This window comes from Cydia pomonella, chromosome 13 (genome assembly GCF_033807575.1).
Source record: "Cydia pomonella isolate Wapato2018A chromosome 13, ilCydPomo1, whole genome shotgun sequence".
Classification (NCBI taxonomy): Eukaryota; Metazoa; Arthropoda; class Insecta; order Lepidoptera; family Tortricidae; genus Cydia; species Cydia pomonella.
In genome coordinates, this window is record NC_084715.1 from 21,629,520 (window position 1) to 21,638,281 (window position 8,762).

Consider the following 8,762-nt stretch of genomic DNA (forward strand, 5'->3'; position numbering starts at 1 on the left):
AATATTACACTAATAATCCATTTTTTTATTTAAATATTTTTCCTATTATTCCCTTGTCCAGGCCAGTAACATGCGACAGTGCTATCTCATTTACTCCGATACAAATAGACAGTGTGCGCGCTTTAGGTATGGGTTAGCGTTGTTCATTAACTATTCCAAATTTCAAATAGATGCGATGTGACAGACAGACAGACGGACGGACAGAGACGCACCATAAGGGGTACCTTTTGTACCTTTTTGGTACGGAACCCTAAAAAGCATATCTAATATTGATACGATTTCAAAATCTGCAAGTCGATAGAAATAGAGTCCTGTGCACGGACACTTTCGGTACTGACTAAAATAACCGACTAGTTAGATTTAACATCACATCTCAAATCTCGAAATTTTTTGTAATTAGTAGAAGAACTGTGTTGCGAGAATTGCATCTTTTTATATGAAATGTTTTTGATGGCGTTTGAATCACACGATTATACGATTATCTTCCTTCGAGAAAACCAATAAATTCTCGTAAATATAGCGACATGCTATATATTTGAAAGCCCAGTCCAGACAGGCGAAGGTCGCACTCTTGATTATATTTATATAGGACGGAGGCTGGATCATTCCAGTGGCTTGTCAAACGATATAGTGCTCACAGATTACTCTTATTATAGTGGTTAAGGGTCAACTGCCATTGACCTACAAATATATTGACATATTCGTATGCCCAGACAGATTAAAGTTGGATTAAGGTCCTATACAGATTATATTTATATAGGACGGAGGCTGGGTTCCAGTGGTTTGTCAAACGTGCACAAATTACTCTCATTATAGTGGTTAAGAGGTTGTTAACTGCTTGGGGTTAGATTTCAAAACATTGTAAATAAATAGTAACTATTGGATTATGTATATACCAGTGGCGGCGCGGCACAAATATTCGTAGGGAACCCGGAGCTAATTTTGCTTTCCTTTTCTCCATAAACCGATCGTGAAACTACTCAACGGGCTGAAATTAGACAAGCCGATGGGAATCGAGTTCTTTGAACGATCCGCCACTGGTATATACACTACATACAGTATATTCATTCGATTTTAAAGTTTATGACTTTGCAATGTACTATGAAATACTGATTTGGCACCGAAGTTGGGTTACTTAATCTTAAAATATTTTTCAGACAATGTCTTGATCTTTTGACTGCAAAAGCAGTGAGCGATTATCTATTCGGCCCGATTCGAAGAATGATACGATAACGATAAGTTCTGTTTTAGATAAGTTCTCATTTAGATATCGTTTGTATGTCATATAATTGACAGAAGTAGCTCGATTCGGGCAACCAATGTCACTCCTATATTTCTAACGTCAAGAAATATCGGAGATAGATCTTATTGGGATCACGGCGGAATCGAAACAAACGTCAATTTTGACGTGTCGTTTAATTATCGATCTTTCCAAGATCTTAAACGTGTTTAATCATTCTTCGAATCAGGCCGATTGTCATAAAGATGTGTGGTAAACACATTACAGTATACTGAAGGACTGGAGTCTCACTTGATCTCGGTTAGCCGTGAGAACGCACGGACTGATTAGAGTAGAGGCAATCAGGCGTGAGCCATAATGGCGGACAATCATGGCTCCCGTCTGTTCATAAAACGTTTCACAGACTTCACTGCCGATGTTATACTGACCCTGCCTACGAAGCAGGGGGCCTACCGCGAAAACCGAAATTCGCAAATTGCGGGATCTATCTCTTTTATTCTCACTAAGATGTAATTGGAGTGAGTGAGAAAAATGCCCGCAATAGGGTTGTTTCCATCTACAAATCTTAGGGCAGAATTGTATCTCAATAAATTCTTTTGGATTATAAGAACATGTTAAACTACTTTTAGGGGACCTGTAATGACCATATTTTTGTAAATATTGAATTTAAAATATCTTTTGGTACAACGTCACGTAACCAAACTCGATTCTGATGACGTCACAACTCTCGGATTGACACTGTTGACAGTTAGGCGATAAACAACAAATGACAAATGTCAGCTGACAGTTCGTATCTTCTACGTGTGTATGTAGTTGTGTCAAACCGTAAACTGTGACGTCACACAATTTTCAAAGAGCGTTTTGGGCGCGAAATCATCTGTCAAAATATATTTTGTTAATTTAACATATTTAAAGCCGTTTGTAGTATAAAAGTTGAATTTTAGGGCAACTTTTAGTTAATATAGAACGTAATACAAGCGTTTCAAAAAATTTAAAACAACCCTATTGACGAACTTCGATTTTCGCGGTTATAGCCCAGGTCCTACTTAGGTCCGAATATCGGTAGCGAATTTAGAAAGCTTCTATTTGAGTTCTGGCGCGAACTGAACTGGATTCGCTATTTGTTCAAGGGTTAGCTTAGGATTGGGCTCCATCCCCCCGCGGGTTGCCCACCTTGTCGTGGTGGAGGGGCTTAGTAGCCGTGGCTTGGTCACCCACGGTGAAGCGAAGAGGCAACCAGGGCCGGCCTGTTTGAGGTACGGGCTGGCCCGAGGAGGACGCTCCAAGTGGGCTTGGTGAGCCCGCTTGTGACGCGCTGGAGGTGGACCGTCGAGGAAGAGGAGTGTCGGTATTGCGGTGAGCCGTTCTCCCTATCCTCGACGGCCGAGGTGGGATCGCAGGGGAAGAGGCGTGATGGTATCACGATGCGCCACTCTCCCTATCCCCTGCGACCTTGGCGGGGCCGTTCCGCAGTAGCGGCGTTGGTGGGGCTGCAGAGGAAGAGGAGTGTCGGTATTACGGTGTGCCGTTCTCCCTGTCCTCTGCAGCCGAGTTTGTGGTTTGCGGCAGAACCATGGACCTCATCTGCCGCCGGGCGCTGGGAGTTTTCTGGCGCCCGTGGCCTCCTTGTGGCGGGCTCGGGGGGGTCCGCTACACTGCAGGACGGAGGCCGAGGAGGAAGGCGCGTCGAACCATCTGGCGCGCCTAGCGTGAAGGGCCTTCGGGCATTTGCGAGGGAGCCGCTCGCGGGCGGCTGCCGCCGGTGGGGTCGCGGATGAGTGCGCAAGCGTTCCCGTAACCCCACCAATAAGGCGACGAGGTGACATATGGGGGGTTTTTAGTGGGTATACCGTCGGCCTCATTAGCCTGGACGGGAGTCCCACATAACCACTCGGGTCGCCCCCCGCACCCGGGTGGTATGCGGAATGCATTTTCCCCCCTAGAAAAAAAAAAAAAAAAAAAAAAGGATTGGGCTCCATGCCCTTACATAACATTATTTTTATTTCTATGTTATACACTAACACTATTAGTTTCTATGTTTTTATGTACATTACTAACAAAATATGGATCCTTGGTCTGAATTAAAGATTATAATAATAATAATAATTAGCCCCAATACAATGTTATTTACGTGTTCATGTGTATAAATAAATATTATAGGACATTATTACACAAATTGACTAAGTCCCACAGTAAGCTCAATAACACTCAGAAACAAATGTCCGTGTTCATCACACATATATGCTCTTACCGGGACCATCAGCTCGTGTATAGAAGGGTAAACTGGAATTTGGTAAGTGCAACGCTGAATTAACGTTTTTGCTAAAACAAAGCAATACAATAAGCCGAAGGACTATGAAGAAAATGTATATGTTATCTACTTACCACCTTATTCATAAACGTCTGCTAAAGTTGACAAGCCGCTAATAATCGTTTGTCCTGTTCCGACGTATTGGTATGATGAAAAGGGACAAACGATTATTAGCGGCTTGTCCACTTTAGTAGACGTTTATGAATAAGGGAGTTACACTATTGCAAAAATAAATAACTTTCTAACAGTCAGTTGAAGAGATTTACTAATTTAAATGTAACTACAGGCCAGACATTGTTAGTATTGATTTGATTTAATAATCATTAATAAGAAACGTGGAATATTTAAAATGAAACAAAATATGACGATATTGTTCGTATTATTCTTATTGCTATGTCACATACATATACAAACACTACTATCTGGACCGCATAAGATTTTAAAATTCCCACCATGCGCCAAAATCATACAGTAAGTACACAAAGTTGTACAGATTTGGTCAATAATATTAACAATCGTATTCGACTTGAGAACTTTAGGGTAACTTTTCTACAAGACGCCCGACCCTCCGGGATTCACTGAGTTACGAGATTCGACCCTTAACAGCCTATCCTTCTACGCATCTATAGGCGTTGAAGAGTAAAGAGGCCGTTTTTGAGAATAATTGAAGCTTTGGGGTGAATCATTCCTTGGATCCTAAAGAAAATCTGAATCTTCTAAAATCGGCTTTTAGAAATAGGTTAGTGTTACTTTCTCAATCTTAGTCTCATATGAGCATGTTTATTGTGAGGATTAAATATGTATTCGAACAACTATATTAAAGAGATTTTTCATTAGGGCTTCCTTGTTGTCTAAAAGTTAATCTTCTATTACTTATACTCTCGAAATAGTAACTATAAATAAAAATATAATGACCTATTCTTCAAATGTTATATGAGTAGAGCTCCGCTGAAACGGGATTTTTGGAAATGCAACCAAAAGGCGTGTAAAAACTGTGTTGAAAAATATTTAATAATTTGCAGAGAAGCGGGGACTTAATAAATAAAGCCTTATATTCGTGATGTTTGCATATAGACTATATTTTTCTAACAATACCCTAACGATTGGAGTGATTGCTACGCACCCTACCAATGAATCAAGCTGGAGATGATTCTCGCAATCTACGAGTTAGTGTTAATCAGAGTAAGAGACTCCCCGCTGGGATTACCAGTATTGACCGTGTCAAACAATCACTTAATAGGATTTAGTGATTGCTTGTTTTTGATACTGGAAATACTGGTAATATTTTGATGACAATTATTTAATCTGTGGTTTGTTTTGGCCCCACGTTTGGGCGCCAGTTTAATACAATTTTAATTCAGGTTGTCAATAATTGATTCACTATCCTAAGTAGGTACATATTATTAAATATTGTCTTTTTGTAGCATGAACTTATTTTAGGACCGGACGAATTAGATAAAAGGCACTAAATCTTCAATGAAATAACGTCTTGATATTAACGTACATTGCTATACTAATGTCTACTTTTATGTTTCCAAGACATCGTTAAGTTTTTACAATGCTCTAGCATGAAGTCATACTCGTAAAAATTGTATAAGTACTCAAAATAACAATCAGAAGCGTTTTACCACAACGTGATACCAAGATATACTAGTCTTTAGTACAATAAACGATTAGTAGGTAAACAGGAATCACCCCTGTTTTTCTAAATTCGTCGACAGCTAGCAAACGCGGGCACGTGCCGACCCCTCACTCCACCCTCTATTTGCCGACACACCACCAAAACTAAAACACTCGTTCACTGAACTCACCGTATGCAAAAGCACAGTAACTATTGTTTTGAGCAAGTGCGTTGAACCGGGAAGTGTGGCAGACGCACGCGGCCTGCGCGGCGGTCGGAAGCGTACTGAGCGTGATGCGTTCGGAACGCTCCTCACGCGTTGTTACGTAAATTTTGTTACTGAAATTTATGTCGTCTGGTTTGCGAATCGTGATACTGTATCGGAACACGAATTGACAATAAATTGAAGCGTCACTTATGAAGTGACATGTAACTTGCATTCATCTGTCTAAACAATAATTAAAAAGTCTAGGAAGAACAGCGCTTACATAATAAAAAGGTCGCGGTCATCGCGCGGTCAACGAACTGTAGATAATGCTCTCAAACCCGTTGTTCTTCGCGAAATAACGATGCCAATTGAATATTAATGGTGTGACGTCATGTGTCTGCTGTCTAATTTAGAAAACTGATTTTTGCTTTGCTATATTTATCTGAAAGGTCCTTACAGTAAACTTAATAAGGTTAATTTTCAATATATGTAGGTATATAAAAAATATAGTGGCAAAAAGTTATTTGGGTCACTTCAAAAACGAAGTGAAAAATTGTACAAAAGAAAAAAATATTTGACTTATGTGACAGTGTTCTTTTAGGATCTTATTTAATCGTAAATAAAAACATATTTAATCCAGCCGCAAAATTGCATGACCCCTTATGAATAAATTCATTTATAATATATATCCATGCAATTTTGCAGCTCGCCTTACGTGTGATATTAAATTATGTTTCATGTAAGAGTCAGGTAAAGGATTATCCTATTCCTATAGTAGGCTTTCTGTTTTTTTCTAACTGATTTACAAATATAATAGTGGCCACCTCAGACGAGATTAAATCTAGGACTTTCTATGATTTATTCAGAGCTACAAGTTCAACTCTCGCTAAAGCCCAGTTTTTTTTTTACATAAACCACCATTCTACCATCAGACGCCTAGCTAAGATGGCAATAATAAATCAACAAACACCAAACAAAACAAAAAGAAATACATGTATCGGGTTTACAGATGCTACGAAAACTCACTACGTGACTATTCCCATACCTTATTTAACTTTCGATTGGCACTTTCTGTCAACGATTGTCATCTTACTCCTGTTAAGTAATAGTACATTATTAAAGAGGACGGGAAACGAAGGATTGCAGGCCAAGTAGATATAGACGGCTGAGCGTAGCGAGGACGGATAGGGATACGCGGCTGGCAACCCCGTTTCTCGCCTAGATTTGTATAGTGCTTTTCTCAAACTTGCAATGAAATAATAATAAAAAAATAGGATGATGATGATGATGATTGTTTCATGTCCTAATGTGATAAGTTATTCAGTGCGTTGGGTTTCCAACGGGAAAGAAAATTTGACTATTTTTGCGCTACGACGCACGATTTAGGGGATACAGGCCTATAAAGATTTCTGCATACCTGAAAAAAAAACTTTATAGGACTGTATCTCCTAAACCCTGCGTCGTAGCGCATAAATAATTAAATTTTCGTTCCTCTTTGGAACTCCGAAATAACATTTACCAAACACAAAAAAGAAAAAAAAAACCCAAAAAAGACGAAAATATTTTTTTTTAAAGGATAATGCCAGCAATTTGCTTATAGGGTTTTTAAGGTTTAATGCCAAGACGTGCCATAATTTGACGTTTGAAAACAAAAGAAGGTTGGTTTACAGGCCTAGGTGTGTAAGGCTGTATGAAATTCCTCTACATATCATCTTCACTCATCGCACCTGATATGTGGTATTTCCGGACCTAATTTGAAGTCATGTCAACATTTCATTACAAGTTTGAGAAAAAAAAGTAAATGGATGTTTCTGTACCGATATCCGACACAACCCGAGCACAAGGCGGCGCTGCACTAGAGCAGGTTTCGGAACGCGCCCCGGTATCGATCGAAAAGCGCGGGAACCGGGAACGCGGGAACGGGAAGCCGGGGCGTCACCATGGCGACGGGCAAGCCTGCATTACGCACTAATTGCAAGTTAAATTGCGTGGACTAGGGTTTTGACTGGATTTGACGCATTATTGAATTGTTCGTTGTATACTATTACCTATATACTCGTAATATGCAATGATATCCGTTCTGGCCTAGTGGGTAGTGACCCTGCACATGAAGCCAATAGTTCTGGCCAATTCTGGGTTCGAAACCCCGGTAAGGGCAGTTTGGGTGATGAGCACAGATATTTATTCCTGAGTCTTGGGTGTTTTCTATGTATTTACGTATTTAGTTGTCTGAGTAACCACAATACAAGCCTTCTTGAGCTTAGCGTGTAGTGGGGCTTAGACAATTTGTGTAATAACGTCCGATACCATTTTTTTTACATGTAACTACTATACTTTCTTCTATGCATCCATCTAATATCATTTCATATTATACACACACGTACATAGTAGTAGGTTAGGTACCTACATTTATAAAGGCGTAAACTAGGTACATAGCAATGTGCCAAAGAGGTTTTTCAAAAACTGCTAAAGTTCCCATGAAATTGTTCTCGATATTTTTCTACACATTTATTGCACAACCTTCTTACATTTATTTAAGATAGTTACATATTTAAATTTGGTAAATATACTAAAAACTAAACTACAAAACTTAAAACCTAGATCTAAAAATAAATAAAAATAGACTTAAAATAAAATAAAACTATCCCCCTGCGGCATGGTGCCGTAGATGCTAGCAGCATTTCCTCGCTGTATCGCAAGACTAATTCTTTGAGCGAGGAAGCTGCCAGCTCTGCGGTCACCGGTGACCTCTCTAATCCTTTTCGAAAGTTCCTTAAATTTAGTTTCGATTTCTATGACATTTCGTCAATGTTAAATGAAACAGTCATCTACAGTTAAAAACATTGAGTAAGTAAAACTCCCTAATCTGAACGGGAACTTTAATTTTCGAATTAAATCTAAAGACTTCGTTTGCAAAATTCCACTATCACCCCTCGTTGCACAATGGACTATTTTTAAATATTAGATCCCATTCATTAATTCTAGTTGCTATCTAATTTATTCCGTTTTTAAGTTATTGACAACAATGTACCGGTTATATTACCGTTTAGTTGCCTTATTTTCCTTTTATATAAGTAGATGCGATCATTTCAAAGCTGCTATTAAATAAATAAATAAATAAATAAATATTATAGGACATTATCACACAAATCGTCTAAGTCCCACAGTAAGCTCAATAAGGCTTGTATTGAGGGTACTTAGACAACGATATATATAATATATAAATATTTATAAATACTTAAATACATAGAGAACACCCATGACTCAGGAACAAATATCCATGCTCATCACAAGAATAAATGCCCTTACCAGGATTTGAACCTGGGACCATCGGCTTCGTAGGCGGGGTCACTACCCACTAGGCCAAACTGGTCGTCAAAAT

General features: G+C 39.1%; 1 pseudogene; it reads right to left on the reverse strand.

The window, feature by feature from the left end:
- LOC133524594 (uncharacterized) overlaps nt 1-8,762 on the reverse strand; it is a 60,356-nt pseudogene extending 51,594 nt beyond the window's left edge.